An 11,209-nucleotide genomic window follows, 5' to 3' on the forward strand; every position below is an offset into this window, starting at 1 on the left:
CGCCCCTATAAGTATTCTTTAAGACCCCTCAAACCCTTCATGTAATGAAACAGGGAACACATTTATGTTTATTTTCTGCCTTTTACATTCCCCTCAAATTTATAGATTGTTTCTGACTCATTCCCCATTCAGTACTGCTTAATTTCTGATTTTTTTTATCATGTGTTTCCCTTCGCTTTTATGTGCCCAAAATATTTGATATCCAGTCATCCTTTGCTATGAACCTATGCCTAATCAACAAGATTCAAGATCTAACACAAGTTCAAGGCCCAGAATCTCACAACCCCTCAATGGCCTCTGGCTCATGTGATCCCCTCAACCACCATGGAAAGAGGGAGGTAGAGTATATAATAGCATCATTTTCCAAATGTGGGAATTGAGACCCAGAAACGCTAAATGACTGCCCAAGAAGGTAATAAGTGAAAGAGGTCAGACTTACAAGAAGTTCTCTTGACACTAAAGTTCATGCTCTATCCATTTCTCACTTTGGAGGCATGAACAGTTTTGGGGAGGCCTCAGGTAATTATAAGGAGAAGGGCAATTATCTGGTGCCACAGGACACTTGTTTTTTGGGATAAAAAAAAATCTCATATTCATCTCTATTCAAAGTTGGCAGATGATATTGTCATTGTTGCTGATGTTATAAAACCACCAGCAATATTTTAGTCCTTCATTGGGTTTCTTTCTCCATTTATTCTTTTCAACGGACGCCACATACTATCGGATGAATTGTGCCCCCTCGGACGTTGTATGTTGAAGTCCTAATCTCAATATCTCAGAATGTGACTGTACTTGGACATGGGGATTTTAGAGAAATGATTAAGTTAAAATGAGGTCATGAGGATGGGCCCTCAGCCAACCTGACTGGTGTCCTTATAAGGAGACCAGAATAGGACACATAGAGACACATCAGAGATGCATGTGCCCACAGGAAGGGCCATGTGAGGACACAGCAAGAAGGTGGCCATCTGCAGGCCACGGAGAGAGGCCTCAGAAGAAACCAAACCTGCTGACACCTTGATCTTAGACTTCCAGAACTGAGAGAAAATAAATATACATTGTTTAAGGTACCCAGTCTGTGGTATTTTGTTATAGCAGCCCTAGTAGACTAATACGTTTTATTAACCCTTGATTTCTAGGGAGTATTTTGGAAGGTTTTCTTAGGAGGCAATGTAAGAAAATTTTAGAAAATGCAACTAATTAATCAATGCCATCCCGTATCCAGATCCTTCTGTGTTGCCCTTAGTTTTCAGAGACAATTTTGCTTTTGAGAGGGATCTGCCTCTTTGCTCTGGAAATGCTCCGTACTGAAGAGTAAGCATAATAACTCTGAGAAATGAGGACTTTCACGCAGATATATGAGAACAAAAGAGACAAAATGAATAAATGATCAGATAGTGCTTCATTTCCAGATAACGAAGACTATTTTAAAGGAGAAAATGGCCATAGGTAATAAACCATCTTAATTGGAAGAATGATATAATTATCTGTGAGCCCTATATTTAATTACAGCCAAATCCCTACTCCACCCCCTGCCCCAGCTTCATTAGCAAATTTTTTTTCAGAGCAAAAAATCTCAACTATTCCTTTACGATAGTTGTCCGTAAGAGCAGGGGCTGAAAAATGGGAGGCTTTATCCCTTCCTTGCCAGCAATTTCTCAGTAGAGGAGATCAGTTTACAATCCAACGATCACTTCTCTGGTTAGGGGCTCTGAAAACTTTGACCAACGTGGCAGACGAGGACCCTTGCCTCTCGCCTTTCAAAGAGCAATAAAAACATTGTAATTGGCATTGGCTTGTCATTTAGCAGCTGCTGCACACAGCTGGCTCCCCTCAGCTAGCAGAGACTATGGTTCAGCTAGTAAGAGACTCAAAAGACTTCTGTAGGCAAGAAACTTAGAAGCCAATGACTGTCGGAAGCCTATTAGAACACAGTTCCTCATGCCACAGATTCAGCTACTGTGAAATCCTACAGCGCAGAGGGGCCCGATTAACCCAGTGTTTTAATTGGCCTTGTAGTGTGGTTAGAAAAAAAAAAAGGACTCGTTTCATTTTGTTTGCACGATGAAAATAACCATAATGTTTAAAAACCCGAGAATACAGTATCATGTAGAAAATGAGAGTAATTTAAAGAACACAAAGAAATGTATAAACCACTCCAAATCTCAGCACTCAGAAGTAACGGCTCTTCACATTTTGAACTTTCTTCTGGACATCTCTCTCTGTACATACACATACAAAATTTTATATAAAAGGGACATCCAATGCACATTCTTCAGACACCATGGCTCATGGTTTTCCCCTCAGTAATGCCCAGGCCAAACCCCTTAATGCTAACATAGCCCTTCTTGACCAATCTTGTCCAGTTTTCCGGCATGATCTCTTGCCTCCACCCCTCGAATCTGTTAGGTTCCTGCCTCTCCCATCATGAATTCCTGGAAACTGCCTCTGCCTCTCATGAGACTCCTTGAAGAGTCCACAGCTGCTATGAGAGCGTGATCAGCCTTCCATTTCTGGAAGCTAAGTAGCAGATGTGGTCAGCAGGAATTGCCTGGAACCACAGGATGATCAGAGATGAGGAGCCCAGGTCTTTGTTGCACTAAATTCAGATTTAAAACAAAAGCTATTCTCCTGGGCAGGAATTGTGGCAGTGGAGATAGAAAGCAGATGGATCCAAGGACATGTTTGGGAGAGGCATTCAGGTATGAGGTAAATGCTGCCATCCTCTTCCTCTTCTTCCACCTCCTCCTCCTCCTCTTTCCCTCCTCCTCCTCCTCCTCCTCCTCCTCATCCTCACCACCACCAAGGTAGTTGCTATTGCTATATTTGAGCTCCATCCCTAGTGTTTAATGATTATACCTGACAATAACGGGATCAAGGAAAATACATGGAATCACTGAAGCTTCAAAAACCCAGCCTAATTGTTGTAGCCAGGAGACATGGTTTCACTGTTGAGCTCAACCTCATGTAGCCCAAAATAGGTCAGATTTCAGCTGCATCACAGATTAAATGATCATCCATCTTTTCCTCTGGTTGTCAGAAAAGGATAAAGTTCATTTTATTTGAAGACCTCTTTTAATAAAGGCTTTAAATCAAACACTGCGAACGCTTACCACCTTGCAGGGAAATGACTCAGCTCATGTTAATGCAGTTTATTAAATTTCTGGTCTAATCCTTGACCTGAGAATCGTAATCACCTGGAATCTCTGCCTTCTAGCTCCTGCCACATCTCCACGGAACTGTCCTTTGGGAGGCCTGGGAAATCTCTGCGCTTTTATTCAGGAGATTAGGGTGTGAGATGCTTGTACCTTGAGCTCATAAAAGGAGATGTTCTCAAAGAGTGGATGGAAACAACTGGAATATATGCTTTCCCCTTGCCACTCAAAGGTCACATCATGGAGTTCAAAAGGCCAATCAAAAATGTTACATTATAAAAGATCAATGTCTATTTGTCAAAACTAAGAGGAAGTATATTGTGTTTAAAAACTCAGTATGATAAAATACTCTCTGGGATCCTTTTGCGTTGCAGAAATTTAACACATAATGCCACAAAATAATGAAAACTACCATTTCAGCTGATAACATGTATTAAGCAAGCATTGTGTGCCAGGTGTCACGCTTAGCACTTTTCATGACTTTCTCGCTCAGTTACTCTTCAGAGCAACCTTCTAAAGCAGATACTGTTACGCTTCACATTGTACAGATGAGTAAACTGGACGATGAATTCACATGAGCTCATGCCTTCAGGAAGGTCAGTGCCCCCAATCCCACACCAGAGAACACACAGCTAAGTGGTAGCCTCCCCATGTTGCTCTATACCAGGAGGACACGGTCCACGGTTTCATCATCATGATAGTTAACTCTTGGGTTAATTCACTTAAGCCCAAGAACATTATGGATCATTATTATCCTCATGCTATAAGAACGTACACCGAAAGAACCTTCAGTGACTGATCAGGGTCCCCGAGTTAGTAAGGGAGAACAGGGACCATGAACTCAGTTTTCCGACACACAGAGGACTGCTGCGGTGAACCTCCTGGCGGTCAGCATCCCCTACCCTGTTCCAAGTCTTCAGTGCTGTCACGCCTGGTTGTCAGCTACCAAATAACATGGGGAGGTGAAGCTAGCCATCTTTCAAAATAAGGGACGCTGGATTTCATCAAAGTTAATCATTTGTATGTCTTAGCCAAGCTGCCTTTCTTTAATCACTCTTAGTCATCATATGTAATAGACTATACAATTTAATACCTACATGAATGTCTGTTTTTCACCCATCTTACGGTATACTGCCAGTGCTGAGAAGCTACCAACCATGTTAAGAGTTAACAGCCACAGTCAAGGTAAAGGGTCTTAGTTAAGACAATAAATTGTAATGTATTTCATTATAGGTAGATGCTGAGTCTAATTCATGAATGTTCCAATTTTGTTCTGCTCTATGACAGGTTGGGTGCTTTAACCATAACATACACTCTTCTCTTTGGGAAAGTATGCAGTAAATTATTCTTAAGCATGACTCTTTTTTTCCCTAAACATGATAGATGTCTCCAAAACACAATTTTGTGATTCATCTGAAAAAAATCAGAAGTAAGAAAAATAGGAGCTTTGGGGATGAAGTAATCTTACGTGATTTTAGTCCTTTTTTTTTTTTTTCCCTCTGAGGGTTTTAGCCCTGCCTCAATTAAATGACATTTCTTTATTTATTGATTTATTTTGAGAGAGAGAATGGAGGAGAGAATGAGCAGGGGAGGGACAGAGAGGCAGGGGGACAGGGGTTCCAAAGTGGGCTCTGTGCTGACAGCAGAGAGCCCAATGAGGGGCTCAAGCTAAACAACTGTGAGATCATGACCTGAGCTAAAGTCAGACGCTTAACCGACTGCACCACCCAAGTACCCCTAAATGACATTTTGAAGTGCCTTTGTATAAATTATATGAATTAGAAGGTGCAATTTCAAAAGCCAGTAGGAGGAAAACAAGTACTCCCATAATAGATTGGGCCATGCCCCCATCACATCTTATCTAGTCCCAAGTGACTTGCAGGACCTCTTTCTGGGCAGAAGTAGCAGTGCGCCGATTCAGAGCCTATGCCTCAAAGAGGCATCGAATGCTTCCGTTCATCTTCTTACGCCTCTGCTACTCACCATGACAAAAGCATATCTCAGCCATTGGGCTAAGGCACATGATAGGCCCATGAAACAAGCTCCCTGAACTTCCCAAAATAGATCATCTGGTTGGTTGAAGCAGGGTCACCCCTGCTGACTTCCAGAACCTTGAGCAAGAAAAATAAAAATGTTTCCTCTTTGTCTCAGTCCGTGTGGGCTGCTATAACAAAAAGACCACAGACTGGTTGGCTTAAACAACAAACATTTACTTCTTGTAGCTCTGGAGTCTGGGAAGTCCAAGATCGAGGTGCCAACAGATGGGTGTCTGGTAAGAGCCCACTTCCTGGTTCATAGATGGCCATCTTTGGTTGTGCATAGCAGAGAGCAGAAAGAAGCACATTCTCTCAGGATTCGTATGAAAGTACCAACCCTGTCCATGAGGACTTTCCATCATGATCTCATCCAATCTTAATTAGCTCCCCAAAGCCCTACCTCCCACTACCATCACACTGGGGGGTAGAGCTTCCAACATATGGATTTTAAGGGGACACAATTCATTCCATAACACTCCTTTGATTCATTAAGGTGTTTAGTTTCTTTGGTATACAGTATGATGCAGCCAGAGCTGACCACTACAATCCATAGGAAATACCCTTAAAGTACACCTAAAGGTAAAGGGATGAGCAAAAAGTGCCCTCAAGGATTCTGCCTACTGCTGTAAGTGAACGGCCCCCAACATCAATGGGGAGAAATAGATCAGTGTTACTGCATTTTAAGCCTGGAGGGCACGCTTTATTTTAAGAGGAAATGCACTCTATGTGTGACGTGCATAGAAAAAAATCCACACCCTTCCTTTGTAAAATTTCTTTGGGCAAATCCTTCATCAATACCAAAATCCCACCTTCATGTGTCCATCTGATTCTCACACAAAAGCCAATGACGGTAGGCATGACTATCAGGAAACGTTTTGCTTATTTCCCGAAATCACAGTATATAAGATTGATTAGAACCATGGCAAATCAGGCATCTACGTTTTATTCTAAACTGTCTCCCTGAGATGGGCCTGAACAAGTCATAAAACTCAAAGGACATGTAATCCATGGGGAATGGATTGTGTTGAGGTTTTGCAAGATAATTAGCACTTCGCTTGAGGACCAAGGTGCTCACTGTCCCCAAGGGCTTCCCATCAGCAGAGCTGCAGCTCATTGAGAAGAGAAGTATGTGGCAGGAGAATCAAGAATTTCCACCTCACTTTCCTATTCACATCCTGGTGTCAAAATTCATTGTTAATTGGAAGTATGGCCTCTTAGGATTTGCAAAGTGTCCCTCTGAAGCTGAGTCACTGCATATGTCACAGCTGTAGAGTGAGCTAGAACCAGCTTCGAATCCTGAATTTTCCATTTCCTGGGAGTCACCTCAGGTGACTTAAATAGTAAGAACTTCAGGTTCTTGGACTGCAAAGTGAGAAATCATAATAACTATCTACTGGGCTTATTAGAAGGGTGAAATGAGATATATTGTGTCAAGATATCTAGATATAAGACCTAAGATTAAGGCTCAATATGGCATGCTGCTTTGACATCTGGTGAAATGGGGAGGGACATGAATGGCCCAAGTGCCAGCTCTTCTGTCCACCACTCCACTCGCATGGGCAAGATCACCTAGCCAAATAACACTTCTTATCACAGGGACAGGACACAGTCCTTGCTTACCCTAAACAGTGAGCTACAGTTTCCTGCCAGCCCACAGAATTATTCAAGCAACCCATCACTTCCTCCCATGGGAATCAGGGGCACCTCACTTGCTTGATATTTAAAACCTGCCTCTGACGATCCCTGGTTTTTCACTCTGTCCCTAAGCACAACGTTGTGTAACCTTGCATGGCACGCAGGGTTCTCCTCCCCTGGGTGTGATGATATGTGATTAATAAGCAGCTGTCAACTTTGTCTGTTCAGTGTTGACTGTTTTGTGTTTGGCCATCCCTATAGCACAGGAATCTCTCTCTTAACAATGTGGTGAAGAGACCATCAAAACAAATAATTAACACACTGCAAATAACAAATGGTAAATGATGTAGTTAATTTTCAAGAAAAATAAACCTTAACATTGCTCTCCAGCCTTTTAGGAACCTTTTTTAAGTAGTTTTTCCTCGAAGGAGAGCAGTGGCCATCCTCTGTCTTTTGTTACCCAGAGCTGACATTTGGATACAGAAACCAAGGGAGAGGAGTGAGGATCAGGGCTGGGAAGAAACCAAGGGGTCTTTGGCCTATATGATTCCTGCTCCATGTGGCCCATATAAGAAAGAAAAAGGAATGAAAAGTTAGGCTTCATAGTCACTATGATCCTCTCAACATGTCTAAGGGGTCTGGCCCCATGGTGAACTCAGGGGATGATCCACAGACATGTCAGAGTCGTTGGCTGTGTCTCAGCCTCCTGGGAGATGACTGTCACTTCTTCCTAAGAGTTCAACCATTATACTAGATAAGATGTAGCGATATTCCCTGCTGCCTTCATAGCCCTTGGTGTGAGGCTTCACATTTATTTATTTTTTGTTTATTTACTTATTTTGAGAGAGACAGAGAGAGAGAGCCAGTGGGGGAGGGGCAGAGAGAGGGAGACAGAATCCCAAGTAGGCTCTGCACTTTCGGCACAGAGCCCCATAGGGGGCTCAATCCGTGAGATCATTACCCAAGCGGAAACCAAGAGTCAGATGCTTAACTGCCTGAGTCGACCAGGCGCCCCTCTGTGATGACTCACATTTAAAGGGCTTGCAACAAACATGCGTTGAATGAATTATTGATTCGATGAATGAATGCTAAAGTCAGATGAATTCACTGTGCACCTAGCACATAGTAAGAGTGTAAGGATTATAAAATATGGTCCCTAGGCTTACGGAGACTGCAGTATATTTGAGGAGACAAAACCCAGAATCAAAGAGCAAGGAGGAACTCCGTGTGGGAAGGAGGAGCTGTTGATGGCTCGGTGAGGAAGGTGGGGAGCTGAGCTCAGTAGACAATAAGGAGTCAAGTCAACTGGGAGTGGAGCTGGATGAACAGAAGCCCATGTTTTCCTTCCGTGTTTCTTGCAACTTATTTTTCAGAAGGAAGAGCAAAAATGTGGATGAATAGGGACGTGTTATCCTGCAGGAAATGCTCGCGAGCTTTGAAAACAAATGGTCATGCTCCAAGTATACCAATTAAATCAAAGGATTGCTTGTGAAAAGAGAGGGCAGTGTTATCCCACTTAGCTTTCTATCGAAGGGCAACATCATCAGCTTTGCACATTCTCATCTGTGAAATGTAGTGTACTCGGTGTGATACTAAAATATCGTTGATACAGTGGAAACGAAGCCCTACCTCAGGATAAACTCGACAAGTGTCAGTTTTCCCTTGATGTTCTTTTTCATCATGTGCAAACTAAAAAGGGAGCCATGGTGTAACGAAGACTTGACAAAGCAATGTTGAGGTGACAAATATCGGAGGCACAGAAGTTGAAATGTGACATAAAATACGATCACTAAAAGAAAATAATGGTACCTTTCAAACGGGCAAAAAAAAAAAAAAATCCCATTATAGAAATAGGAAACCGGGAGTCGTGCTTTTAGAAAAAGACTTAAAGCCAAATTCTTTCTCTTCTACTCTGGGGGTGTGGTTCCATGTCAAAATATTAGAATCAGAAGTTGAAATATAGTCTTAAAAGCCTGGATTAATGGACAAATCACATTAGCAACCTAAAAAGATTCGTTAACCTTCAGAATAAAATATGTTTTTACATTTTGAGAAACTGTCCTAACTCCATTGAAGATAGGAAAGATACAAGCCACTTACTGATATTTTTAAAATGTTTTATGGCTGATACAAATAGCTTCTGTGTGCCAATTTTTAATACACACACACACACACACACACGCACACATACACTGTTCTCTGTGAAACAGAGGCTTCACTTTTAAACCAAACTGACAATGTTATCTGTTTATATCTGATGAATTTGCCTCAATATCTCACAATTTCCAAAAAGTCTGAAGTGTATAATTCCTCTCTTTAGCTAGAAACTTGAGATGACTAACATTGTGTGGCACTGACTGAGCCTTTTCAGGGTTTAGGGATTTGTGATTTGGATTTAGAAAATCTCATTGTCATGGAAATGTGAGATGCTCTTTTTTTATATAACTCAGGGAAAGTGGTGAATGCTTTCTTAGTCATTATAAGGCCAAGCTATTAGTTTGTAAGAAAGAAAGTCAAAGTTAAATTAATATGAGGAATAGCTTTTCTCAAGTTGTCCAGACTTGAGAATCCAGGAAGGAAATTCAACTTTGCAGTATTGTGACGGGATTGAATTTAGATATTCCTATAGAGAACCATCCATTGCTTGAAATAAAACATTCTCTCTTCCCAACTTCCCCACCCTGAGCGCCTGGGAGGTAGGCTCAGCCCCCCCTCACTGTGGGAGCCTTGGATGCCAAGACCAGAGCAATGGCAGTTAGAGGATTAGAAACATTGTCAACCAATTTTCGAGAATGTAAGCTGTACAGGACATTAGGAGCGACAGACGGAGACTAAGATTGATCATATTCTTGGCAAATCTGTTGGTTCCCAAAAGAAAAAAAAAGGACAGTGGAGACACTTGAATGAAAAAGTGTGAAGGGGGAACACTTTAGGAAGTGGGAAGAAAACAAAAACAATTAACAGGAAGGTCCGTTGCTGGTAGGTATTTATTACCTCTTTCATGTATATTACGTACAACTGGCTACAGGGTGGGTGGCCATGCACCCATCTCCCTACCTCAGCTCTCTACTCCTTCAGGTCCCTCAGCCCCTTCAGTTAAGGAATTTTTAAGCCCTCTTTGGGATCCACTGAGTAGAGAAGGTATTCCTTTCCTTCCTGATCACCAGTGGGCAGAAACAGCACCCTCAACTCCAGCACTAGGTAGGGAGCATTTTCTATTGGAGACCAACTACCCGGTGGAAAACACAGAAAGATTGATTTCTTCCAACCTGCCAACATCTCTTCCCACAAATCATAGCTAGAGGACCAACCTGGGGGCAGGAGGAAGGGAGGGGAAAGGAGTTTCTTCTGCGGTTAACAGTTATGTTTTCAGTTACAGAACTGACCGTCAGTGTGAAAAAGCAAATATAGAAAGATCAAAGTAGGCCTGGTATGTAGGATGACCAGCAAGTCAAATAGCGAATGGAAAACCCCGACCAAGCAGCCAGTGCTTTGCGTCAGGCCCCAGGAGCCTGAAACCCAGAGAATGGGTGCTCACCTTACTCCAAATGGAGAAAAGTCTCCGTGGTAGGTCTGCCTTGTCGGCACCTGCGGGCAATCAATCCCACAGGGAATGGAAGTGGGTAAATGGGAGGAAGGGAAGGGTGGCTAAGACAAAACGTCGTGGGCTGGGTGGCCTTTAGAATCTAGCTCAGGGAGTCCTGATCTCGGCTGCAGGGTTAGAATCGCCTGGGGGAACTTTAGAAGTCCTGATGTTCATGCATCTTGATGGGTGGGACCAGTTAACTCAGCATCTTGATGGGTGAGACCCAGGCGTCAGTCCAGGTGATTCCAGTGTGAACCCACCACCGTGAATCACATCTCTGGTGCATTTTCACATCAGGAAGCTCCCAGGCAGCACAGATTCAATTCCTCAGAAGCTTGAGAGTTTGGGGCAGCCCCTGTAGCAACAAGCAGACCCACAGAAACTATGCCACTGATGGCAATGGTCTTCAAACTGAGCCACATGTCAGAACCATCTGGGGAATTGTTTTTTTAAATGCCGCCACCCAGGTCACAGATCAGACTGATTCAATCAGAATTGTATAGGGGAGGAATACAGGCATCAGTATTTTTTTTTTTTTTTAAGTTTCTTGGGTTATTACAAGTCCCACTCCTATAGCTCCATTGCTTCCCACAGTTTACTATGCAGAGAAATCACCTGTGGATATAATGAAGATTCAGACTCAGCAGGTCTGGGCGATGATTCTGTGTTTCTAACAAGCTCCCAGGTAATGTTGATGATGCCGGCCCACGGAGGACACTCAGAGAAGCAAGGCTTTAGTCTATTTTCTTGTCAGAAAGCCACCAGGGGGCATGTGTACTAGTCAGCAACAGTCTAGT

Source organism: Panthera uncia, chromosome C2 (genome assembly GCF_023721935.1).
Source record: "Panthera uncia isolate 11264 chromosome C2, Puncia_PCG_1.0, whole genome shotgun sequence".
Lineage (NCBI taxonomy): Eukaryota > Metazoa > Chordata > Mammalia > Carnivora > Felidae > Panthera > Panthera uncia.